Consider the following 27,677-nt stretch of genomic DNA (forward strand, 5'->3'; position numbering starts at 1 on the left):
CTGGAGTCTGGATTCTGCTCTTGCTTACTCTGGTGTCATGCAGGGATAACCGCACAGACACCAGAGTTATGTCTTCTTCATATTCTAGGCTCCACCAGGCATTGACCTGTTGCGACTGTTCTTGGGGCACCCAGGACTGTGAGTCACCTTGTTATTCCTGCATCCAGCAAGAGGAAATCTTGCCTATGGTTGTGTGGTGTTAGCCACTCAAGCGCTCTCTTCTGGACCATGCCAGCCCTGTCTTTGCCTTGTAGGTTTAATAAGAGGTGCATCCCAGTCCCCGAGTCCATTTAGAATCATTCCCCTGTGATATCCAGCCCTGACCCTGGCTATTCTCGGGATTCCCAGAGCAAGAGCAAGTAATGGAAACAAATGGTTACAATACAAAACAAAACCATAAAATGTGGATTAGGGCCTACACTTATTAATAATTACCTTTTCAAACCTATAAAGAAAGTTTCCCACAGAAAAGTTCAGTTTGTGGCATAGCTGGTTGGCTTTATAACAGTGGCTCTCAAACTGTCCAGACTACTGTACCTCTTTCAGGAGTCTGATTTGTCTTGTGTTCCCAAAGTTTCACCTCAATTAAAACCTACTTGCTTACAAAATCAGACATAAAAATACAAAAGTGTCACAGCACCTATTACTGAAAAATTGCTTACTTTACTTTCTTTACCATATAATTATAAAATAAATCAATTAGAATAAAATTTTGTTCTTTAGATTTCAGTGGATCATATATAGAGCAATATAAACAAGTCATTGTCAGTATGAAATTTTAGTTTTTATGGACTTCGCTAGTGCTTTTTATGTAGCTTGTTGTAAAATTAGGCAAATATCTAGATGAGCTGATGTATCTCCTGGATAAGGTGACCAGATAGCCAGTGTGAAAAATCAGGTTGGGGTAGGGGGTAATAGGCACCTGTATAAGAAAAAGCCCTGAATATTGGGACTGTCCCTATAAAATCGGGACATCTGGTGACCCTACTCCTGGAAACGTACCCCTGGTTGAGAACCATTGCTTTACAGGACCCAGGATACAATCTTTCATTCAAAACCTTCAGTCCACAAGATGTCTCCTCAGTGAATGGATATAGAGTGTCTTTCGCTGATCTGTAATTTACTTATTAGTCTTTTGTCTTTATTCACAGGCAGTGATCCCCTGTGTGTTATGTTTCTTGTTGCCTCCAAGTCGTTTTGATTGTTTGCAATTGTCTTTTATTGTTTTGCATTGACTGTTCTGGAAAGGAGCATGCGTATACAAACTGAACCTTGCATTACATCACTGACTGACCAAGGAGAGTGACAACACCCTCCTACTTGAATGAGCCACCACTAAGACATATCATACCCTGGTGACTAACTTTCACTCCAAGACGCTGAGGAAGGCATAGCCGTCAGTATGGTTACCTTATTCCTTAAATGTTACTCATCCACACACATCACAATGATTATGAGTACTGACAAGTTACAAGCTTTTTAGCAGAGACCTCATTTGAGTCAAATGAAATGTTTTGTTTGACCCCAAATTTTTATTTGTGTCATGCATTTTTAATGTGTTAAAGTAAATTTTGAAACAGTTATTTTAAATCACAAAATTGAAACATTTTTGTTTTGAAAATATCAAAACAAAACCTTTTGGGTTTGGGGGTTTGTTTGGTTTTTTAGAACTTTTTAAGGTTGTGGGTTTTTTGTTTTTTACAACCAAAACAAGTCAGTAAAATCAACATGAATTCGTTAAATGTTTGAGCCACTAAATCTGCATTTTTCATAGAAAATTTTGAGTAAAAATATTTGGCCCATTTCCATGAAGTATAGGCTCCTTCACTGATCCATGTCTCATAATTGGATAGGCTTTAGGTGGCTCATCCCAATTTGTATCTAGTATCATCCTGTCTGTAGGTTTTGGGTAGTATGTGTTAGAGAGCTATTACGGCAAATAAAACCATGTGTGAATATATCTGGTCATTTGAAGACAGCTTTTGGTATATTAAACTTGATTCTCCGCTCACACCAGTCTTGCTCAGTTGACTTAAGTGAAGTCACTCTAATTTATAATGGTGTATTGGGGAAGAGACTCAGCCCCATTTTGATTTTAACAACCAAAGGCAATGGAGCTTTGTCGTTTTACACCAGCTGATGATCTGGCCCTTTGAGCTTGAGTCTCCACTAAATTACACCAGTTTTTGCTGGTGTGGCTCCATTAACTTAAATAGAGTTTATTTATATTTATTTATTCCATTGACTTCAATCTGTTACAGTGGCATAAAACCCATGTAAAGGAGTGGAAAATCATAAGTCCACTTTAAAAAAGGACAAGGCTTTAACTGATTATAATCCAGTGGAAAATTTCCCAGTAAATTTTCTGAGCGTTGATCTTTTTCCTGTGAAAAATTATAAGGAATTAATTTTAAAAGGATGCTGATCTCATTTGGGATTGCTGCTATAATAATAAACCAATAAAAGCTAAATGGTTTACCTACATATTAATATGCCACCCTTGTTCCTTCTTTAGTATCAAGGCAGGGAGGCATCCATATGAAAAGACACAGCACTCAGAGAAGAAGGGGTGTACCACACTTTCCAGCATTTTGTACCGAAAGGTGCTCATTGTAAGACAACTCTGTGGTTCCTTCTCTCTCTAATGTTACTAGAGAACAAAGCAAGGAGGACCAGAACTTTTGGGGACAGCCCTTGCCTTCAGCCTGGCAGGATTTAGAGAGGAGTTAAGAGAGACTGACAGGGAAATGAACAGTTGCAAGAGAGCGAGTCTGGAATTACAATGTGTGATGAGCAGAGTCTTGAAGAAAGTAGAGTGCCCTGTGGCTCAAATCAAGAGCCTGTCCCTGAATGCCAGATTTGCAAGCTGTATTGTGAGAACAGACATCTCATCAAGGATCTTCTTCTTGTAACGACTTCTAAACTACCCCTATTTCTAGCGGAATTTTCCTTATACAAGGGAGACATTCACCATACAAGTACAACCAAAGAAACACTAGTTTCTCTCTCCAAATCTGAAGAGAGATACATGTCTTTTTTCCAGCTGTCAGTACTGATATTATTTCACTTAGCAGAAGCTTGTACACAGCATCTCATTACAAGGGTAGCAGGGAAGCTGAATTTTGTTATATCAGTATATCAAGTTGTTATGTTGGATTACATATAATGCTATCACAAAGGACTGCATGCTGGCTTCCCATCAAAAATTTAAAGAGCTATAGACCTCTTTTTCAGCTGTGATTGCTGATAACGTTTTATACATAAGCTGTCAAAGCTCAAATAGAGATACAAACTGTTGATAAAGAAGTGCTGGCAGATTACGCATTGAGTATTTTAAGGCTAAGATACCAATTTGCACATACCACCCAATCAGACATTTTAAAATTGTAACAAAACAAAACCTTGTAAGTTCCAGCTGATTGCCCAACCAATGTGTTTTCTCTCTGCTGGATTTTATGGAGTGCAAACCAAAGCACTCACACAGGAAATGGAATAAGGGCTGAAATTTACAAAAAGGTCAGCATAGGTGGTTGCCCACTGGGAAGCAGAGTACTTCCTGAAAGAGGGAGTGTTGTCCAGTGGCCAAAGCAATCACCTAGGAGATCTGATTCTGTTCTTGACTCCGCCGCTGACCTACTGTAGATCAGTCACTTCTCCATTCTGTGTGTCTGTTTCCCCTTTCAATCTTTGTCTTGTCTCTTCGGACTATCAGCTCTTCAGTCAGGGGTCGTCTCACACGCATAGTTTGTTCAACACCTAACACAACTGAGATCTGAATTTGGGTGGAACTTGTAAGTATTGCTGTAATACAAATTAATAATGATAAAGTTGGGGCAAATTCCCATTTTGATACTTTGATTCCAACCGACCCAACAAAAATAAAAAATAATCTATAGGGGGAGAGAAATGGAAAAGAACTCTTGCTTGACTGATGCGAGCCATGTCACTTAAGTTATAACAGGAACATGCTCTGATACAATGGTGATAGGCGCAGTATAAGAACCTAAATAGAAGGGGGGGCTAATCATGACGAGTGAGCTTTCCAAATCAAAGACCTGCAGAGAAGCAAAATCTTCATCATGCAAGGACAGAATGAGATCTGCTAGGAATTTTAATGCCCAAGACAAGTCACTCCAGTTATAACTGGCTCTAATTGGGCCTTCCACAAGCTGTACCATTTTTTTTTAAGTGCAGCTGAGGGATACTCAGAAAGGTGAGTGATTTCTTACGTGCCTTGAAAATGTAAAGGAAATTACTTCCAATCTGATCTCTACAAGTGAAGGCTCTACCTTCAAATAGTGATCACCAAAGCTGTGTTCCACTGTTCTAAACAGAATGGGATGGGGGAGGAGGAGTGACTACATTAACCAGATGACAATATTCTATTCCAAAGATGGAAGGAAGTTGAATGACAGTAGTGATGCAACAGATGGATAAATAAATCATCAAGAGATGTCATGCATAGAAAAGCAATAGGGCGCACCAAAATGACTAATGCTGGGATTTTCAAAAGAGCCTAAGGGATTTAGAAACCCATCCAGGGGGATTTGGGTACTTCCCTCCCTTAGGTTTCCTTGAAAATCTGCCCAAAATCCTTCTTTAAAACTAACACATAAGTATGCACTACTGTTGTCCCAGTTAATCGGGTGCTCTTTAAATCAAAGAATAGAAGCACAATAGTGAGACACATAGTTCTGACCTTTACTGTTCACATTTGCAATGCATGGGTGTGTACACAGCACTGACTAAACTCCCAAGTCTTGCCATGCATGCAGGGGGTTATGTGTAACACCTGCCCCTAGAAAATCCATTCTAACTGCTCTGATTGTTCCAAAGCCTAGATGAGGAATCTGGAAGTCATGTCTGCAGTAAGCTAGCTAATTAAGAAGCCATTGGGTTTTCACAAATATTTATCTATATTAAGGGACGTTCTGTTTCTTTAATGATTGCATCAGCATATTGCTGTGATTGTTTTGCATCCATATGCAAGGGGAAAAATACGTTGAAAAATCATGACAATGTCTCTCAGAAAATAATGAGTTCCTTCCCTTTAGTTGTTGAATTGTTTACTGCCATAGCTGAATAATCATAGCACATCAAAGACGTCAGCTGTAATTAAAAGATTGGAGAACACAGGTTAACAGATTAGTGCATCAGACTGTGTTATTGTCTAATTAAGACAAACATGCTAGTTCCACCTAAAAAACTGACAAACGGCGATCCTAACAGTAGCGTCAGCAATGCTGTGCATTTGAGGTGATGCGATCAGTAACTTTCTAATGCACCAGTCAGTCCCCAGTGAGCACCACACCTTTTGTGGACGAAGGGCACACCTACACTGCCATTAAAAAAAACAACAACCCAGAAACCGAAAACGCGGCACCAAGTTTCTGAGTCCAGGTCAATTGACTTAGGCTCACAGGGTTTAGCCCACGAGGCTAAAAATAGCAGAGTAGATGCTGAGGTTGGAGTCAGGGCTCTGACTCCCACTCCTCTTATGGGGTTTCAGACCACAAACATCTACACTATGATTTTGAGCCCCAGTCAGCTCACCTGGGCCAACTGCGGCTGTGCTGCAGGTCTTTTACTGCAGTGTAGATGTATCCTAAGAGGCTAGGTAACAAATTAATTCCGCCATATTTATTTTAGGAGCGTGTTGCTATGGTAGATTGAAGAGGCCCCTGAATGATACCCAAATTTGTCTTTTAAAAATGTTTTAATATTGTTTTTATTACACTAGTATCTAGAGGCCCCAACTGAGATCAGGACCCCATTGTACATACACATGTATGCAAGAGCTCAAACACTACTCAGACAACGTAAAGGGATAAAGTATTATTATCCCTGTTTTACAGATGGGGAATTCAGACACAGAGTGGATGAAATCCTGACCCCACTGCAGTCAATGGCAAAACTCTCAATGATTTTTAAATGGAGCGAGGATTTTGCCTCAAGTGATTAAGTGATTAAGGCCAGAATTTTCCCATAACTGGGGCCGGATTTTAAAAAGAGATCAGCACCAGTTTCGGCACCAAGCCAACTGTCTGTAGTTTCAAGTTAGCTTAGTGTATTGGATGCTAAGCTCTTTTGAAAATCTGGCTGTTACAGTCACACTGGGAGCTGCTGGGCATTTAGTACTTTTGCAAATCTGACCCTTTATTTAGGTGCCTAAATAGGAGATGACCACTTGAAAGTCTGGCCCCATCTGATTTGCTCAATATCACGCAGGCAGGTTGGGACTGAGCTAGAAATGTTCTGAGTTCCAGTTCACGTCATGAGAAGGTAGATATAATAGACATGTTTTGAAAAGCTACCATAGAGGTTTTTAAGCAGAATAAACAAACTACACAGGATTCCAAATCACAAAAGGAAAATGCCTACATTGTGGTTGAATTTTAAAAAATTTTTTAATTGGCGATGCTTTTCATAATGTTTTAAGAACGTCTGTCAGTAAAATAAACTGCAGGATATATATATACAGTGCATTAATGCAAATCAACTTCCTGTACATCAAATACATTTGATACAGAGATTGTTTAAACAAAAATTCCCAGACAAATTCTAAGATAAGGTGTTACTTTACAATACATTAAAGCCCTTTAACCAATTAGAGAAACTAAGGATATTTAAACAACATTCAGCTTTGAAGTTTGTTTCATGGTGCAATTTATATTACCTTTACACTAACATTTATATAAGTGGCAGGCTCCTGTAGTCTTCATTCAAATTTCCCAATGCAAGATTAGATGTTAAATATAGGTCAAGATTTTCAAAATGGATGTGTGAAGTTGGACTCCTAAGGACCACTTTAGACAGGATTTTTATACAGAACTGAAGAAGGTTCCATAATCAAATCCCATTCTACTTTGGTGGGTACTCTGAAACTTCTTTGAAAGCCCCAGCTTTAATTAAATAATCAGATCTTCAAAAGCACTGGGTACCCAAACGTTTCTATGGACTTCTTGGGTGCTCCACTCTTAAGGCCACTTATTTAGGCACCTAACTATGCATTGAAGAGTTTAACTTTAGACACCCACTTTTGGAAAGTCTTGGCCCTGGTTTAAATAGAAAGATTAAACCAGTAGATAGCAATGTAGCAGATTGCTTGGAATGATTTGTATATCCCTGGTGCTCACAATCTCTGATGCCTTTTCAGTGTCCTACAGCTGTTGCATTTATTCAGTTCTCTTTATCTTGACCTTAGCCCTTGGATTTCTCAGCTAGTCTATTCTCTTAACACCTGGGCCTGAAAGGTCACTAATTTACTTTATGCTCCCCTCCTGTGGGTGCCGCTGGGTTCAGTGGGTATGCTTAGAAAATAACACTCTGTTGGTGGGCTGCTGTCACTAAAGTCTTTCTCATCTCAGTGTCATTGTGGTACCTTTTCCCTCCCCAACAGCTATAAGTCATCAAACATCTGTTCTCAAGAGCTCTGAAGTGTACATGTTGGCGTCCTAATGTGTTAAGCCAGCAAACCAAGTATCCAATGAGCTGCTATTAAATTTCTTTTGCAGCTTGCCTGGAGAATGGAGCTTTATTTGCACGAACACCCTTTTAATGTATCTCACAAGACCATAATAAACATCTCCTGGACTGTACAAAAAAAAAAAATTATATATATAAAGGCCATGGTAAATTATGAAATAGTGGCATACCTAATAAAAATTCTATCTCAATCATTTAACATTTAGTGAAATGCTAGATGACGTGAAACCAAACCTGGCTTCATTTCAAGCCCAGGTCAGTAATGTCACTTGGGGAAATTAGAAGAACTTCCATTAACTTTATATTGGCAGATCTCCCAATCTATTTCACATCTATACATTTTTAGAACCACCGTGAGCAATCGAAAGTAATTTCTCACATTTCAGGACAAGGCAACATTTTAAAACCTTTTTTACATATAGGAGATTATTTCAGTAATTAACAGGTTAGATCTTCTATTGATTTAATAAAGAGCTGTTTGCAGCAAATTTCTTGATTATAAAAATTTGTGACTTCTTAGAGCTTTCTGTCAAATCTAGCACTAGAGGATAGAGCTTGAAAGTGTAGGAAAAGAATGAGACAGTATTAAAATAAAGAGTTTAGACTTCTGGGACCAAATTCAGATGAGGTGCTTAATCTTCTGAAGTTAATGAAACTGCAATCTGCTCTACCAGTTCTGAATTTGCTTCTTTTGGTGACCATAAAGACAAGCTGGAAATAGCAAGAGAGTGACATTTGCAGAACTTCTAAACCTCTTTCTATTACATTAATTCTCTTTTCTGTATGAACCCACCCCAAAACTTCAGTTATTCAAATTATTTTGCTGCTGCAACCACCATGTCTGTAAATGGTTTTCCATAATATTCTGGGAAAGTGTGTGTGTTTTAAACTGCCCGACAGACTTTTCAAAAGAGATGTCTTTGCCATGGTTTTCTAGAACCTGCTGTTGTCTCTGATCTACTCAGTAAAACTACTCTCTTACTCACTCTGTCAGTAAATCACTGCAGAAAAATAGACATATATACAAAAATAATTAATATACTGATACAAATATGCCCTTATTTACTGAAAAGCAGATATATGCCAAGTTCCCTTTAAATAATGCTGATAACTGGAAAACAAGGATACTTGCAACAAGTCCACTGCTTTAAGATGGACCCAAATTTGAAATGTCCATTAGAGTCAAATGGGGGATCAGGATTCTGAGCCCACCTTCATCACAGAAGTGTTGGGAGGATTAATTAGTTAACTTCCAGCCCATGCTTTGAACATGAAAAGGGCAATATAACTATAACCAAGGGGTGAATGTGGGACAAGTCCCACTCTGCCATGATCCACAGAAGACGGGAGTGTGCTCTGCTTAGGGAGTCTGGGCTCTTCAGTAGCTGGTGCTTTTAGCTCTAGAAGTGCCCGGTTCAATCCCTGCTATGGCAGCCATTACAGTCATAAATACTCAGGGTGGAACCTTGGCCCCATGGAAGTCAGGAAGCGTTTTGCTGTTAACTTCCGTGGGAAGTGAAATCCTAAGTGGCGCAGCAATCTTCTTTAAATAACCTTTTTTTTTAAATGCCCGTCACTGACATCCAAAAAGCAAAAAGGTTCGGTGCAATGATTCCTTCATGCGTATTATGTTACAGCAATGATAAAGAGGGTAGACTGGCATTGCCAGATAATATCTCCCAGCACAGACTGCAGAGTGCTGGAGGCCCGTAAGATGGAAAAGGGGAAATATTTTGTTAGTTTGCTAAACTGATGATGTGGCATTTAGCTTTAAATATCTTTTATTTCCCTCAGTAGCTGACCTTTTCCTTTCTCATATGACTATCGCTCTCCTCCTCTAGCAATAACAGCAACCAGCCATTATCAGCCTCATCCTGACAGTGCTGACCATTAATATTCATCATGTTCCCTCCTTCAACCCTTCCCAACCCCAACCCCCCAGAATTTTCTTCCCTCCATCTTCTCGCTCCATGATAGCTGCAAATATATGTGAAATAAGCAATGATGTGGCAACAAAATGATAAGAGGCAAGTAGTCCCCAGCTGCTAAGCAAGTTCATTTCTCTTCAACAGGATGCAAAAGAGCCAGGATTTCAACAACAGCCAGCGTGCTGTAGATCATCTTCCCATAATTTCCCCCAGGACTGATGTGATGGCTGCAGTAAGATGCACTAGTGGTGGCACGTTAGCACTGCCAAAGGCTTCCATCTAGCAGAACATTTCTAATACGGCCATTTATCCACTGGTGCATGCTAGCGGAAGTGCATAGTTGCTCTGTTTGAAAGAAAAGGCCTGCATTGTGTGGGTGATACTCAGAACTGGAACTGAAGGCAGTGCCATGATGGAGTGGGCTCAGTGGTGCATGAAAAGTTCATTTACAAATGGATAGAAAAAGGAGAGAGGGAGAGGGCGAGAGGGGAAAAGACAAAAGGCAATAAGCTACAGGTAACAACAGAAAAGGCTGGTGATAAGACAGGGAAGGAGGCTTAATCTAAGTACAGAAAGAAGTGTACTGGAAATGAACAGCTTGCCTGGAGAGAAAACCAAAGGGGCACCATCTGGGGAGTGGTAAAAGAGAGAAACTTGGAGAGAAAGATAGAAGCCCAAAGAGAAATGTATGTTAAGATAAGCATCAGAGAGCAGAAGGAGGCACTCTAAAGTACCGAAGAGCTAATAAGTGGACATTAAAATTATTCACACTGACCTAACAAGGGAGTTTGGACTAGTGTGCAGAGAAAAGGAGAAAAGCAAAAGCAGATGGAGCGCATTAAGAAGTGGAAAGAGGACAAAGGAGAACTGGTAGGGTAGAAACTAAGGCAAAACAAGAACACTGATTTAGCAAGGGTTTTGCTGAGGAAAAGCAAAGAAGCAATAGTCCAGTTACACTGGGTTCAATCAAGTTTAACAGCAAGGAAGAGTAAGAGGTAAGGAAGAGGAAAACTAAGTGCTGTAGTAAAAATTAATGTTACAAATCACAAAAAAGGGAGGATGGACTGGGAGGACAGAGATTTGAGTTCAGTTCTAACGCTAATACAATTTTCTATTAATTAATTAATTAATCTAATTTCTTGAGTAAATCACTTCATCTCTTGTACCTTGGTTTTGGCACCTGTAAAATGTGGATAATACTACTTTCTCTCCCACCTTTTGTCTGACTTGTCCTTTTAAATGTTAGGCTGTTTGGGGCAAGGACTGCTTTACAGTAGGACTAAATCAATAAGACATGTAAGCATGTGAATGATTTTAAACGTGTGTATTCCCATCAAACTTGACAGGATTATGCTCATGATTAGAGTTAAGCACGTGTTTAGGCCCCAATTCAGCAAGGTACTCTCATGTATGTTCAGTACTTAGTCCTGACATGAATTGCGACTGATAATATAAAGTCTGTCATAAGGAAAATAAAGCTCTGTGAAGGAGACTGAGGTTTCTTGGGTGCTGGCCTGAGCGGCTAGAACAAACTCTCACAGGAGTGATAGAGTTCAAAGCCAGAAGTGAAAACCAGAACATCTTGTCTGACCTCCTGCACATCACAGGCCACTAAACTTCATTCTGTTACTCCTGCACTGAGTCCAATAACCTGGATTAGACTAAAGTACTACAGCTCTCTGGAATCTAAACTGTTGCATGCCATAAGCAGAGAAGAGGAGGGAGCTAGGTGTACCAATACAATTTGGTAAAATATATGCAGATACTCCTGAGCCAAGTGACTGACACTACATGCTTCAGAGGAAGGTGAAAAATCCCCAAGTTCCCTGCCAATCTGACCTGGGGGAAAATTCCTTCACAAGCCTGAAAAGGGTGATCAGTTTGACCTTGAGCATGTGATCAAGAACTAAGGTCTATCACAACAATAATAATACCTAGCTCTTAAACTGTGCTTTTCATCAGTAGATCTCAGACTTCACAGTGTTCTAATCCCACTGTGAGGCACACTTCTTCAACCTTACCTTCTCTAATAGCAGTGTGGACATTTTACAAAAGACAACTCAAAAAACCAAACCTTACCAAAACAAAACACCAGCCTGCGAGCACAGTTTTCCTGTGGAGGGAGGATGTGAGAGGGAACGAACCACGCTGGAATGGGCTCCAATACTAGACACAAGGGCCACATAAGAACCTCTATAAAATAGAATTGTAATAAAATCAGGAGAGGGTGAAGGGAAGAGAAGAATTTACCATGAAACATTGTCGTGTTTCCAAAGAAGCAATGAAAACAGTGTGATTTTAAAAAAATACATATTCTTCAATGTAAAACAATGAGTAGTTGAAAATATTTGGGGATAAACAGCACACAGACTGGAAAAAACTGGTATAACAGAGCTGAGCTGAAATAAAAAGACTGGTTCATTTCAGGAAAGAAAAAATGTTTGAGAGATGGGGAAGGAATGTATCTATCTATATTGTGGGGGGTTTTAAAAAACAAACAGTAAATGTTAATTTGTCTGGACTTTAAGTGACTGTCACCCATTTTGTTTCTGGTGTTAATTGTATTATTTTTGGGCCCTTAATTGTAACAGATGGGGATATATAATTTGCATATCTTCTTTTGTGCGTGTCACTTCTGACTATCAATAAAGAAAAGTGTTGTAATCATGGAAACAATGGTAAAATAAAAGATTTTGAGCAAGTTCAATTTTAGTGCAACAACAAGACACCCGCAACTGAATCTTTGGGGAAACAGAAGCAAAACTACACTATGCTGAGAGATCTACAAGGAACCTTTGGGACTGCATTGTGTCTCAGTTTATGCAAAGTGTCAGGAGGGGGGAAGATCCTTTCTCCCTTCCTGATGCTTCTGCATGGGCTCCTGAACCTTGGTCTTTCATCTCCCCCACCCACTAGTGGTCAGGGAGGGTAGGTCAGGTGAGCTGGTCCAAGGATAGCATTTTGCTATGGATATGGGCCAATGACAGATAACTACCTTTCTGGATCGAGGGGGAGTGAGCGAAGGGAGATGATCATGCCTTTTTTAGTCTAATTCTTTGGGACAATGCAGCTCCACATTTCCCTGCCCTAAAGAGCCTCCAGTCTCAGTATAAGACAAGAGACAATAGGTGGATACAAACAGATGAAGGAATGCGAGGAAACAATGAGATGCTATTGGTCAGCATCTTATTTAGGTACATATTGTACTATAGGGAATTGATATCTCGCCACTAAAACTGGTGAGTGGCAGCTTTAAGTAATCGGTGTGGATCTATGCGCTGGTCGTATATTATAACACAGAACTTGAAGGAGCAGTTGTTTTGTTTGTTTCCTAACTGGCAGAATTGTTTGATGGGAACTGAACATGTGACCTAGTTTGGAGGAACAGGAGAATTCTATTTCATAGACAAAGGTATAACTGGATGTCAGTGTCTAGAGAAAGTTTAATGTGCTGTACATTACTTCTTACATTGTATTTAAGTTGATCCGGTAATATATGTTAATGTGGCCTGAAAATTGGATTTGCCCCTCTTTTTACATTATTTATTATATAGAAAAGAAACCTAAAAGACGATTGGTCAGCTGATTGATTTTTAGCATTTTGGGAGAGGAGCTGGTTTTTTTACCTTAGAAACATCAGGAATGTCAACTCTGGTTTTGCTGGAAGACATTTTGGGGGGATCTCCAAGGATGTGCATTTGTTTGCTCTCACATATCATCTGAAAGGGTGAGAGTGATGAATCTTTACCAAAGGCTTCCTCTCTCCAAAATGTGAGTTAGACACTGGAGTTAAATTAGGAGGTAACAACATAACAACAACACAAATCAACAACAATGGGTTTTACACATTGTGACTGAAAGTCCCTTGGCCTCTCAATTACTCAATTTTAATTCTTTTGGCTGTTGTGGTATTACCATTTGACTTGTTCTTCAGTTACCCTAGAGACTTTAAGGCTCAACAGGACCTGAATTTCTAATGTAAAAAACCATACAGGCCTTCTCTATACACTATTCAGAAGTTTAAAAAAAAAAAAAAAGAAAGAAAGCACAAGCCCAATTTATTTTTTCTTTAAAGGTCACTAGATTTATTTCTTATTTTTTGCCTTAAGTGTTTTGCTTTTCCACCTGCTGACACTCAGTATGTGTTTTATAAAGTAAACAATTTATATATATTCATAATATGGAGCGCTTCTAGGTACTATTCCATACACCTGAAAGACCTTGTACTCGTGGGTGTTATATCATTTAGCTCTGAGTGCTTTAGAGATTGACTTCCCTCCTCTCACAGAGCCAGGTACTTCAATACACCATCTTGGTGTCTTTTCAAAATAATGTCTCCTTTCACAGGTTAATTAATTTTAAATTCCAGATGCTGTACTTTTTGGTTGTCTAAAACATATGATACCATTCTTTAAAATCATTTTGAGGATGGTTACACTACAATCCTTCCAGTAGATTTCAACATAGTCTTCTCTCAGAATCTTAATAAGCCTATTTGACAAAAGAATATTAATCAGCAACGTCCTCGGTTGTGCCTTTTATATTAAGAGCCAAATTGCTATGCCATTACTCATGTTGAGTATTCTCTTAGTCCCATGGAAATCAATTAGATTACTTATGTAGGAAGGTACTACTCAACAGCCCAGAGTCAGATGCCCTTACACTGAGTAGCACCTTACTCCAGAATTACTCCAGACACTGAAGCTACTTGCAGAGCAAGGTGCACCAGATTCTTGCTCAATGAGTTTTAAAGCCAAATTTGGCATCCAGATCACTTAGATGGTTTTGAAAATCTCTGCCAAAATATTGAGAGCATGGATTGCTAAACAATTGGTTAAATTGCCCTCTTGTATCAGTATAGCAAAATAGATTAAACCAAAAATTCTATTTATTTCTTCTCCTTGGAAATGAAAAATGATTCTTCAGAGTCTAGTGCTTGTAGAAATGTTTCCAAAATATCCTGTGTAAGAGATAAGATTGGCCTCTAGAGAGGTAATTTGGACATGCACCCTCAGCTCTCTCCTTAGCAGCTGTGTGGTTTTGGACCCCAGAGAGGGAACCTCTCTGCTCCTCTCAAAGGCCAGTTTCAACCATCCTCAGGACCAGATAGCATGGTGTACCGCTTGTTAACCAGCTACGTCAGTCTTACATCGCCCCAACCCACCCTGAGCCACTAGAACACAGGTCAGGACTTCTTAAGGAAACCTCCTTAAAGACAGCAACTTTTTCATGATGTTCTATTATGATCATTTATTATTTAAATCGAGTATAACCTTGGGTTTCCCTACACTCTGGTTAACTGAAGATGAGTTATATACCCTGCAACTGCACCAACTGAACCCTCACTCCTGGAGAGCTTCTCTGCTCCACAAGGGTCAGTTTCCCTGCAGAACATCAGAGCTTCGTAGGGATTAAACTAAACTCAGGACTGAAGAGCCCAAATTATTCCAGCCTCTATTTTTAATAAGGTTTCATACGTCCCTGGAAACCTTTGGAAAACAGAGCCTCTATTATACTGAACAAAGAATTTTTTCTAATGAAATTTCTTTTCTTTGCTGTGAGATAAAATAGGGCAGAGAAATCTTTGTCTGCAGGAAAAAGAATGTCTTCACTTTATAAAACAATTTAGCTGACATCAAATTACTAACTTGGCACAGTTCTATTTATTACACAACTTGCATTATATACTGTCTAAACTGAAAAGGATGGAGCCTCAGATACATCTTATTGTTGGAGAAGTGTTTGCAGAAAAGTGCAGTGCCTCTATGGAAGGCACGTCTCAGGTAAAATACTTTCTTTGAGGGACTGGGTAAGGAAAATGAAAAAAATCCAATGCCGTTCAACCTGCTGGTCCCATCTCTGCCTTTCTAATATAGATGTGCACAGTACCATTCTAACATTTATTATGAGGGCACCATTTGCAGCTCTATTGTGAAGACTGAGTTGAGTTTTTGTATTGAAAGCAGTGATTCTAAGAATGCAGCAAACTTATAGCACTTACTGTCTGAGATACCAAATGAATTTTCTGAGAATTATAAGTAAATTCATTCATAGGTTAGAATTAGGTTTTAAGTCAGTCCTTTAAGAAACTTAGCACCCACAATCAAAAAAGTTTTTTAGCTCAAATTATTTTGATAGAGGAATAACAGAGACTTTTCATACTCAGAATTGTGAAGCCCAAACTGTCAAAAATCAAGAGTCTGGTGCCCAAAATTATGAGATTGAAACAAATAACAAATATTGGGGGGGATTTATTTTCTCATTTTTGAGCCTTTAGGGTTTGTTTTCATTCTTGTCTAGATAGCCAGGAGGGCTAGAATCTTAGTTTTTGTTTAATGACAAATGCAATTCTCATGCAGTCTCTTGTCTCCAATTGCTGGAGCTGTAAGTGAAACATCAAATATCACAAGACTGGTGATAAAATGATATGAGTTGACAACACTGTACTCTCCAGATACATAGAACTCGTTGCAATCTCATGTATAGGCTGCATTTAAAGAAATCAGATTGTATTAAAACTAAGTTATTAACAATTGTTGTAGCTAATTGTTATGATAGAGAACAAATAGACACAGGATAATAGCTCGGGTCACTCCTGGGACCACTGTGACAGCAGAAGTATTTCACCCAATCATGACCCTTCCTCCCCAGCTAATTTGTGTGCTGTGGTTTTATTGCTTGACCTAAGATACTGGAGTGAGGAGGTCATGCCCTATAAATAGTAAGGTCCCTATCCTGCAAATACTTATTCATGTGCTTAACTTTGCTACTATGAATAATCCCACTGACTCCAATGAGATTATTCGAGGTAGTAAAATTCAGCTCATGCAGAAGTATTTACAGAATCAGTCCTTAGTATTATTATTGTCAACAGGAGTTGGTTCCAATATTGCTGTAATTTTTTTGTTAATATTACCTATAACATATAAACTGGCTGGTACTCATTATGTAGAATATAAAAAAGACTTGCTCATTGACTAAGTAGCTGGCAGGTGCATTCTCTCTCCTGCTATGGCCCCTGTGTATGCTGCTGCATTGTACATGGGCTATAAGACCTTTTAGCCAGTTGTATAGTACAGGCCTAGGCAGGTCCCCTTCCAAGCCCCAGTATAAAGCTGGGACCACAGATAGGAAGAGGCATAAATGGGTGGGAGTGTAGTCTAAGCTTCTCTGGGAAGTCTTATGCTACTGAGTCCTCTGGATGGGCCAGAGTAAAGAAGAGCAGCTGATCTGGCTGCTTCAGTTTTGGCCAGAGGCCTCACCCACAATCAAACATGCAAAGGCAGCTTTAATTACCCCACTCCTTCTAAGCTGTGCCTTTCAGTGCTGTGTTTAAAGAGGTGCAGCACAGACTCAGCACCCCAGTTTCTCTCTGGCACAACAGTACTGTATTCTTAGCTTATATGCACTTCCTTTACATTAATACATGATTATTAAAGAAGAAAATAAGGCTTTCTGCCAGAATCCACGTATTCCTCTGCTACTTGATACATGTAAGTACAATCTTATAACACATGGTAACATCACAAGCAACCCGGTATTATATTTTTCCAGTTTTATTTAGTCTAAAGGTGGTCCCATTACTCAGTTGACAAAAGGAATACTATTAGCAGAGCCGAAATGAAAACAAAAGGAAAAAGCAATTGATTTGATTTCTATAAAACTGATAAAATATCTAGACTACATGTTTAAGCATGGAGACAAATGCACATATTAAATACAAATATGGGAACAGGAGAAGAGAAATCACTAAAATAAAAGTATGTGAAAAGTGGAAAGGAAAATTGCAAAATCAATACAAAAGGAAATGAAAAGAAAATCAAGAACAAACAGAAAGCAAACAGGCAAAAACAATAGTCAACAAATGGGGATCTTGACAAAATAACATTGTCAGGCTATAGAAAGAGTCATGTTCTGATTTTACTGTTGGCTGAAATAATAAAGCCCTATTAAGATAAGATGTTCAGAAACAGTATTTAATATTTAGCATGTGTCTAGCATTTCGAGAATTCTGTTTGGTTGATGTTCTAAGAGCAATGCAGCTTTTGCAATATGTTCTATTAATTCTACACTGAGCTGAGTACTGCAAAGATGAAAGCTGTGCATTGCTCCATGGTAAATCTGGGAAAGGAGGGTGTGATGGGGTGCTCACTCCCCACACTTGCCCAGGAAAGCTTAATGCAGACTAAGAAGGAGTCTAATTAACCCAATAAGCCACAGCTGAGGGAAATCAGGTGGCTAAGTAATCCCCTGACTGAGTGAGGGAGCACAGCTGAGGAGGAAGGAGCTGGGCTGGGACTATAAAGACAGGAAATTAGAAGTAGAAGGGGGTTATTGGGAAAGTTTGCACTCAGTCCCTGGAAGAAGGGAGGTGCAGGTGGGCTGACACCCAGACAGGGAGGAGAGGGCTCAGGGAAAGGCAGTAAGTTCTAGAAGGGAGTGGCTAGAGGGCCCCTGAGCTGGAACCTGCAGTAGGAGGCAGGCCTGGGTTCCCCTGCCAGCCATGCGGGAATGGTGCTCTGAGGCAAGGAATGAGAAGACTGCTGCTGAGGAAAGACTTTGATACCCCGGCAGGGGAAAAGGCAGGTAGTGACCTGGCCAGATGGCTGACTCCTGAAGAGGCAGCAGCAGCAGCTCATTGAGTGAGAGAGGTGCTACTGCCCCAGGGGGAGAGATGGTGTGCGACCACAGGAAGAGGAGTTGATCTCACAAGCTATTCCCTAGGGTGGCTAGGAGGCGGCACCATCCTTGTGGTAAGTGGAGCACTGTCCTAGTCACAGAGGGAGTCCACATTTCTGGTCCCCAATCAACCCTAATTTGATTCCCTTCTAAGGCAGGCTGCAGAAGCCATTGGCTAGACCGAGTTTGCAGGGGAAGGTCGAGCATAGGCTACTGCATGTGGTTTGAGATGAGAGGCTTTCTGGAGCTATTGTCAACGGGCTGAGGCAATTATTTCCTCCATCCTATTATTGAAGGCTGCTAGCTGGGAAAGTCCACTTATTTATATAGTCCTATTTATGCTGCTGCGGGGGTTTATAAACCTAATTCTTGTCATGGCTCTCACAGCTTCTGTAGGGGCATTCTGTATCGATTTGAACAATAAATCTCAATATATAAATAAAGTAAGGGACAGACGGGGCTCCAGCCTGGGCCTGAGCAAGGAATAAGCAGGTATAAGTGATCTCTTACACCCTATGTCAGTGTACCGTACCACACCTGGAGAGTAGCAGATTCCGCAGTAGAGCGTGTGCATTGCCTCCTGAGAGAGCGGGCAGATCCTTGACTCTCCACACTCACCCATGTGCGCGCACACAATGTGCTCAGAAGCATTGGAGTGTGTATGTTTTGACAGGTACTAGCCCATCTACTTCCTCCACAGAACGGGGGAAGGAGACTGACTTGGAAAGTCTCAGTCTTTTGCCAGTGATAGAGCATGGGAACCGGCAGCGCATTATTGTGCTGTGTCACAGACTGATGATATAGCCCTAAATGAATAATGTTTTACTTAGCATATTCTGGTGGTACCGGATACTTTCCCTGTAGATGTGGTTTAGCTGAGGTGTAGAGTGGTGGCTGGGCTTGTGCTCTCTGACATTAAAGTTCAAGCTACTGTACTTCAGACCAAACTGAATAGTATATTCAGGAGCTAGATAACTTTCTCCCCATCTTCCTTCTCTCTTGCATATCTCCCTGGGCTGATTACCTTGATGCCTTCTTTACTATGCCTAATATTTCTGAAAAATGTTAAATCTTTCCTATTCCCTCTCCTCCTTTTTATATTTTTGGTTGAATTTTAAAAGTACAATGGACATTTTCTTTGGGTGGGTGGGGAGGATGTTTAAAAAATTTCAAGCAGCTCTACTACAAGTGTTTCCTCCATACATTAACTAGCAGGTATTGCTGGGTGTGAAAGGGTAAGAGTGGAGTAACCAAATCACCCTGCGACAAATCATGCTGTCAAAGACATCAATAGCAAAACATGCATCGAGGAGCAGACCCCAAGACATTCTTCCCTGAAATCCGCCTTCTTTCCCCCACTGGTCAAGTGTCGCGTGGTTGGTCTCAAACCTAGGTTTCCCATATGGCAGTTCATCATTCTGTTCAAACTACTATAAGTTTAGAATAGTATTAAGTGAGGAACATGGAGCATAAATCAGGATGAATATTTATTACTTTAAAACCACTGAAGTAAAAAGTAGATGTGGCTTATTCCTGACATTGGAGCCCCAGTCATGGACCTGGTACTTGGTGCTGTGTAAAAACAGACCAAAAAGACTCTCCCTGCCTTGAAGAACTTACAACCCATTGTTCCTTCTTGCCTCATGTCTGAAATGAGTTGGAAGATCCTTCGTGCATGAACCAACTTGGTTTTGTTTTGTAAATGGCCTAAGGTAGGGTTGGGCTATTGTACAAACAATAAATATCAATAGCCCCTCCTCTAAATAAGTTAGGTTTTTTTTAATTGAGATTTTCTTTAAGTGGTCAGAATACCAAAAAAGTGATTAAAAGAGCAAGTAGAGATCTTCTTAAAGGGACTGAAACAAAAAATAATGCTAATGAGCTTTAAAATGGTATTGGAAATTATAAGGATCTAATTATAGTAACCAGCAATGAGAGCCAAGGGAAAGGTGAAATGTGCATGAGATTAAATTTTAAATGGCAAGAACAATCTGATAGAGAAAATGAGAACACAGGAGGATAATGCACACGTTAAGCTCCAAAAGCATAATCTTTCCAGCAAAACCCTCACTTTTGTTAGCCACTTGTCCACTCTTCTAGTGTTTTTCCTGGCTTGTTAGACTCCTAACTTCCAGGGCCCAAACCCTGTAAAGATCTCTTTGGATCTGAGCCCTGGATCCTAAATGTGCTGTATCTAGAAGATCTCTAAATGTAAGCAAGTGGGGAAGGGTTGAGGGGGAAGGAAAAATAAGAAAAAATGATCAATGGGTTACATAAGTGAAAGTTAATAGTAGTAAAAATCTAGGTGTGTTTACTAGAATACTTGGGGCTGAGGTTTTCAAAGCTGCATATGTGATTTGGATGCCCAATTCCCATTAAAATTAATGGGAATTGGATGTCCAAATCGCTTAGGTGGCTTCAAAAATCGCATGCTACTGTAGGTCTCAAACAGGTGCGGCATCAGGCCCTAAAGTCAACTGGAGTGTCGGCACAGGACTATTGATACCAAATGAACTTCACAAAGATGGAGCTGAATTCTATTTCCATTTGTATGATGGTGTGAACAAAGCACAAAGGAATGAAATGACTTACCCAAGCATATCTAAGGTACAAGTCGGTACTGGAGCTGGAAACAATGCCTAGATCTCCTGACATGGGTCACAATACTGCTCCTAATTCAAGTCAATTGGAATCACACCATTGATTTCAGTGGGAGCAAAACTGAACCTTCAGTCAGGGTTCAATGTAACAAGGTGCAGATTATTTCCTCCAAGGTACTGAGTATTTTCAGCATGAGGTTTCTCTGTACTTTGCACTATTGGATGAATCTGTGCCAGAGCTGGGAAGACAGACTCTTAAGACCTGATTCAAAGCCTCTTAAAATCAATGGTGGTCTCTTCATTGACTTCAGTGGCTTTGGATCAGGCCCTCACTGCATTTTATAAAACAGAACTATAATAGAGATCATAGGAGCAATCAGCAAAAGACAGGATATTATAGGATGGTTTTCTGTACTGAGATGTAGCTGAAATACACTGTCTGAACTCAGATTTCTCATGAATGAATAATGCAAGTAGCCATATTTTATTATCTTTGCTTAAAATTGTCTACTTGTGGAGTAACCTTTTGAGCTTTTCAACACTCATGCAATTTGTGCTTGCAGCAATGATTTTTTAAGATACAGTAGCTAATCTGATTTTAGTGTTTCAGTAATTGTCAGTTAATGCGTATTGGGAATAATTTTCATTCCATGAAATGAATACTGGGTGAATATTTAACTTGTACAAGTTTGCTACATTAAGAACTTATGGGCAAGGCATATACATGAATAGCTAAGCCGCTGATGGTCTTTCTTTTTTTAATATAACTCCTTTTTTTAGCTTTGCTTACTGAATCCTTAATCTGACTATCAAATTTGATAGTTTAAACCCGGGAGTCCAGGAGAAGTCTCACTGATTGCAATAGGGCTTCCCACAGATGCAGTGTTCCATGCTAGAGGAACCAGTTGCATGAGGGAGCCAATGCTTGTTTTTTCCATTCTGAAGCAGCTCAACTAATCCACTGCTGCTAACAAGAGCAGCATATTCACTAATATATTTATATGTATTAGTCTGTATGGGCCCAATCCAGTGGAGAAGCCATTACAACTTCACTGGGAGCTGGATCGTACTGTATGGGCCCAATGCTGCAATGGGAGTTCTGCCTGCATTAGGATTGTAACACGGAGCTCTGCATGGCTCTCTGTGCAAATACGTAACTTCTGAAATCATACAACCTTAATAAAAATCATAGTAGATTGACCAATGCTGGCTAGAATCGCTTGCCTGTAGTGCTGTTTGTTCAGATACTTCTGCAGGCTGAGCAAATTTTACTACCACTGACACAAAAATTGGTTGGAGTTGTTTAAGGTCAAGCACAGTTACCATTTTTATTGTTAATATCAGAAGGAAAAACGTTGCTTGCAAGACTGCTTTCATTTGTCTCTTGAAGCAACATGCTCTCACACATAAGAATTCACAGCACATCTCGCCTTACAATATTACAATGACTTATTTTGCAACCTATTTTGAATATAGCAGGAAAGTGTATTTAATGTTGATGTTTCTGGTTTTTGTATAGAAAGCTAGTGTTTGACTTCTGTGCCACATGCTCAACTGGTGTATACTTGCAAAGTTCTGTTGACCTTAATGGCGTTATATTGGTTCACACTAGGTTGGGGGGCTAGCATGTTATGGTGTTGATTTGAGGACCCAGTTGTGTTTTCAAACTTACTTAGGGAAGATACACATGGAATCCCCTTGCAGATCCAAACTGTGATGTCTTATTGAGGCAACATTTCAGGTTGGGGCTAATAAAATGTAAATCAGATGCATGGAGATGAAGTTGGTGAATAACTGCGTTGTTAAACAAGGTCTGCAGAGTAAGTTGGAGTAGTTGGGACTTTTGAAGGCCCCATCAGTGGTCATTGGTGAGAATTGGGTGCTTGGCTCTCTTTCGTCCCTTTGAAAAGCACAATCCTAATTCTTCAATGGATAAATCCAAATTGTACAGGGACTGTTTTAATTGCATTGCATGAAGTCAAATCTAATTGTGAAGGGGAAAAGCCTGTCTCCATCTCCCCAGCTGCAGTTGTGCAGCACAAGGGTTGGGGTGAACAGGAATTTGGTGCACTATGCAGAAAGTGGGTGGGCTCAGAAGATATGCTGTTGCTTGGATCTTCCCACTCCTCCTACTTCTCCCACCCCTCCCACACAGAGGGAATACTTTGAGGAGGGCACAGTGGCGCTGATGCAGCTTCAGGGCTGCAGTCAACGCCATGGAGTGACTCTACAGCTGTTACATGGCCTGCAGGACTGGGAGAAAATACCTTGCCTCCCCTGTGCCCAGCCTAGTTACTCATGAAAGGCATGCAGGTTTGGATTTGGGTCTAAATGCAGAGAGAGAGACCTGTTTGGAGCAGTGTGTGTGTGTATGTGTGTGTGGGGGGAATTGCTGGGGAAAACTACTTGGGGGACAGGGGTTTGTAGCCTTCAACCTCCACAGAACCCACAATCCCTTGGGAAGATTGAAGCTCCACCCCCCTGAATCTTAGGCCATCCATGAAGAAAGACAGCTCCCTATGTGCTAATGTGCTGTCACTGGCAGCTTGGGTCCTGCTTCACCTATATCCAAGGGTGCTGAAACTAGGGTTGCCAGCACCCCCTGATTTGAAGTGGCTTCCACCACATACAGGGTTTACAGTTTTTGTTCAATGGTTTTCAGCACCCCCTACTACAAGAATTGTTCCAACACCACTGCCTCTATCCTACCCAGCTGTATGAGGATCGTTACCCTTATAGATTTTCATATAGGAACCTCTTGGCTTTCTAGGGGGAATACATAGTGGAGAGTGCCCCCTCAGTCTGCACCTACTCCCCACAGAGCCTGAAGCACATTATGTTCTTACATACAGGATTCTGCAAGCTTTTCTGTTCTCTGGTTTCAGGGCCTTTGCATCCAATTCCCACACCCCGACCCCCCCTTGCTTGTCACTGTGCCACACTTCAGAGGGAAGCATTGGGATCAAAGGGAATTATCTCTTAACGACTTGCATTGTAATATATTTTGCAGACGTGGTTTTATTAGTCACAGAAGGGCTTATAAGATTTTGCTCAGGAACTTTCTTAGCAACCAATCCATCAACCAATTCCACTCACTCCCTTCCTCCATGTGTCCGTCCTTCCTCCCCTCCCCCCCATCCCAAAACCATGAATGGAAGTATCTTGCACAAAAGTATCAGCAGCTGCTGCTTCTGGGAAATAGAGATGACGTTTTAGTCACTTTGGAGATTTCATATGCAGTAACTTGAAAGGAAATGGGGTGCATCTAGTTTTTGTTGGAGCAATATGACTAACAATATTTGGCTTTTAGTAGTTATATCATTGTTTGGAGTAGGCTGTAGCATTATTTGACTTTTCCCTCTTTCTTTTCTTCCTTGACCCACATTATTTTAATAAAATAATGAAAAAGCAAGATATGAGCCTGAGAAATCTTCTCAAGTCTTCCACTTGATCAGACCTGACAATGATGCCTCGGGTATTGTATTCTCTTCATTTTCTAGAACCTCTTCTACCTGCAGCACCTGAAAAAGCAAATTGATTAAACGTGTCATTCCCAGCCAGACCCCTGCAGGTTGATGTTGACACGTCAGTGTACGTTATTATGAAATCCAGCATGATTTTCAATGTGTTGCACAGAAATTTTTAAAACTGCCATTTCCAAAAGCAGTTTTCTAATCGAAAAGAGGCAATACAGTGCGTGGAATGTGGCAACAAAAGTGACTTTAAAAGATACTGCTCACTTGTAGGTCCTATAAATTTCACTGCTTAGCACCTCAACACTAGGCTGCATCTATTCAGGTGTCTAAATATGGTTTAGGAACTTCAGGCGCCCAAATTTGAAAACATTCCAGTGAGCCTAATTTTGCTCACATGCTGATGTAAAGAGGAGTAACTCCATTAAACTCCGTGGAATTACACCGCAAAAAGCATGGTCAGAATAAGGCACACCCACTAATCTACCTCTGGCAAATAAAGGTCACTTTACCCTAGTGCTCACAGAAACGGTAATGAAAAGTTATAAACTGCAAAAAAACAAATCCGAGCTGCTTTGTGTTTAAAAATCAATGTTCATAATAAATTGAAGTCAAATTGCATAGAGCACTGTGTAATATCAATAAAAATGTTTTAATAATTGCCATGCTGGCACAGAGTAAAGTGTAAGACCATAAGAGCAATACTTTTTTTGGAAATTTAGAGGATCTGGAACAAAACACACACACACACTTCCTTTAAAAGAAGACCAAGTTTGGTAGGGGACAGATAACTGGTGGTGGGGGGAATAGGATTTAGCAGGAATTTGATCCCCTAATTTAGCAGGAAATGATCCCCCATATTTATGAAGAAGCCCCTAAAATAAAAAACTAGAGGGGTTAAGTTGCTAGTTTATTTGTAGTTTAAGGCCAAAAGAGAGAGATCATTAGATCACGTAGTCTGACCACCCTTCTATCACAGGCCATTAAATTTCACTCCGTTACCCCTGTATTGAGCCACATAACTAGTTTAACTGAAGCATAACTTGTGCTAAACACTGTTTTTAAAATGCTGGGGAAACAGGTGGTGCTGGTATCTCCTTTAAGAGATCTCAGGATAGGGTAAGAGAGGGAAACTGAAAATAAGAGATTACAATGATACTGTGAGCAGGCAGATTTGTTACATGATGGTGAAAGCTGAACCTGCCCATCATTGAGATACAAAAGCTGGGATTGTTCTGGCAACTATAGGAGAAGTTGGTTGATTCTAGAAAAGAATCATATGCTACCTATTTGATCACCTGGTTGCCTTTTATTAAGCATTTGGATAAGGAACTAAGGGTGAGATTCTCCTAAATCCCTTACACTTTTGAAAAACCCATTTTAAAACTGAAAACAAATTTAGGAGCTAAATCTGGGTCCCACTGAAGTCTATGGGAGTTTTGCCATTGACTTTCATGGGGCTAGGATTTCACCCCAAAATATGGTTACCTTGTTTATTATACTAATTAAAGAACTCTGGAATCGTTTGACCTGAAGTTTGCTTTTGATGAAAATAGAAATTTATTTTTTCCATGTTCCTAAACTCCCTCATATTTGTTTCTCTATCTCACTAATATTTGCAATTCCTCCCCATGTAGTACCATCTGTGAACTTCATTAGCTTTCCATTTACTCATAATCCTCAATAAGATGGGATTTCAATATGGAACACCACAGTACCCACCCACTCATTCCCACCCTTCAACTTAATATATTGCTGGCTCTCTCTATACTTTATCTATAGCTTTTCAGTCGATTTTCAATCCATTCAACATTGTTCCTATCCAAACCAATTAGAATCAAATTTTCAAGCAAGATTTCATGAAATTCAATATCAAATGCTTTTATGAAATCCAATTTCATCCTCATCATCCCCTTTATCTGCCAAGGCTATGATTTTCTAACACTTGTGTGGACTCTGATGGGCTAAATGATTAAGTAATTAAAATCATAGGTTCACTTGGATTCCATGTGGGTGTTGCAATTTGCATTAGCAGATCCTGATCTTATTTTTGTAGTAAAATGCAAAAAAGCAATCAAGTGTCTGGAATCTATTCTTTTTTCAAACCTCTTCTACTTTAGGACTCCCTTATTCTGTTACTGATAAGTCTGTCTATCCTGGAATGCATCTCATCCAGTCTGGCTAATAGCTAATATTTTCCTATATTCCTTTATCAGTTGCTTATCAATAACTGTTCCTTATTTCCAAACTGTTGAAAGGATTTTCTTGCTTCGGACAGATTTAAAAAGGGAGTTCAGATTCTCAACCATTTTAGTCATTGTCAGTGGGCCATGAGAATTGCCAGCCTGAGTCAGATCTGTGGCCCAGCTAGTCCAATATTCTGTCTGACTATAATCAGTACCAACTGCTTCATTGAAAGGGGGAAGAAACCCTGCATTTGACACAGGGAAACTCTGCGATTGGTTGGTGTCCTGAAGCATGAGGATTTATAGCCCTTCCAAAACATTTTTGAATCCTTATTCTAACTATGGATGTTGTCTTCCATATAGATGTCCAATGCAGCCTATCCCTGCTAAACTTTTGGCCTTGTGGCAATGAGTTCCACAGACTGATTCCACCTGCTTCTGCTCAGAAAAGTTTTCTACTTTATTCCCCCCCTCAAACTCCTCCTTGCACACATTCCCCTCCCCCTTCAATATTTCTAGAAACCTATCTTGTTCCCTTAAATTTTTCTGGCTTTTCTCAACTCTTCCTGCTTTTGCTGCTGCCCTTTTCTCTCGGCAAATCTTTAATGACTTTTTGTGTTCTTGTTAGCTTGCCTTCCCATTTCTCCATTTCCAGTTTAGGTTTGTATTAAACCTCTGGGGCTTTTTAAAATTTTCCCCAAGGGTTCACTTTGGCCACTTCTTCCTTACATTCTTCTGCTTCACACTTCCTAATACTAATAGAAAATGCAAAACACTTGAGTAAGATTCATAACAATTAGGAGGTTAGAAAAAATAGACCTCTTTAGGACAACTGAACAGTTGTTATCCTGAATGTTGTCTAAACATTGTCTATTTTTAAAGATCTATAAAATAAGCAATCTGATTGATTTAGAATAAAGTTGCTTAACTTTGCTTTTAGTGTGTTAAACTTTCTTTTTGCCTATATAATCTGCAAAATTATCCAAACTGGTTTTTTTACTTTTTATTTGTAATCTTCTATTAGTCTCTTAAATGTATCATACCAACAAGGCAAAAAGTCTCCTTTAATTTTTGTTCATCTTGGCTTTTGTATTTTAACTTGAAGGTTTGCTTAAAAGAACAAACAAACAACTTCAGATCTACAATGCACAATTTCTAACACCTTGAAGTATGTATCTTAACTGTAAACGAAAAAGGATGGTCCAAAAAAGGCATCTTAAACTCCACTGAATCCCACACATGGATTAGAAAAAACTTTTAAACGTTATCCCAAAATGCAGTTATAAATTACTATTGCTAGAGGCAAGGTTCTTGCAGCTTTCTCAA

General features: G+C 39.8%; 1 protein-coding gene and 1 long non-coding RNA gene across 4 annotated transcripts in view; both read left to right on the top strand.

The window, feature by feature from the left end:
* The window catches only part of LOC137146427 (uncharacterized), a 55,245-nt gene extending 52,761 nt beyond the window's left edge, over positions 1-2,484 (top strand). For 2 of the 3 annotated variants that reach the window (XR_010917928.1, XR_010917929.1), the window contains exon 3: positions 1,152-2,484. This is a non-coding gene — a long non-coding RNA (uncharacterized lncRNA). The remainder of the gene's footprint in view (positions 1-1,151) is intronic. The other variant, XR_010917930.1, reaches the window with a different exon arrangement.
* Positions 2,485-17,781: 15,297 nt separating this feature from the next.
* AUTS2 (activator of transcription and developmental regulator AUTS2) overlaps positions 17,782-27,677 on the top strand; it is an 881,418-nt gene continuing 871,522 nt past the window's right edge. Inside the window, exon 1 of the mRNA XM_067537918.1 lies at positions 17,782-18,166. The gene's annotated coding sequence lies outside the window, so the exon portion shown is untranslated. The remainder of the gene's footprint in view (positions 18,167-27,677) is intronic.

The sequence above is a fragment of the Emydura macquarii genome, unplaced genomic scaffold (genome assembly GCF_026122565.2).
Source record: "Emydura macquarii macquarii isolate MOO-44397 ecotype Brisbane River unplaced genomic scaffold, CSIRO-AGI_Emac_v2 contig_450, whole genome shotgun sequence".
NCBI classification, from domain to species: Eukaryota; Metazoa; Chordata; order Testudines; family Chelidae; genus Emydura; species Emydura macquarii.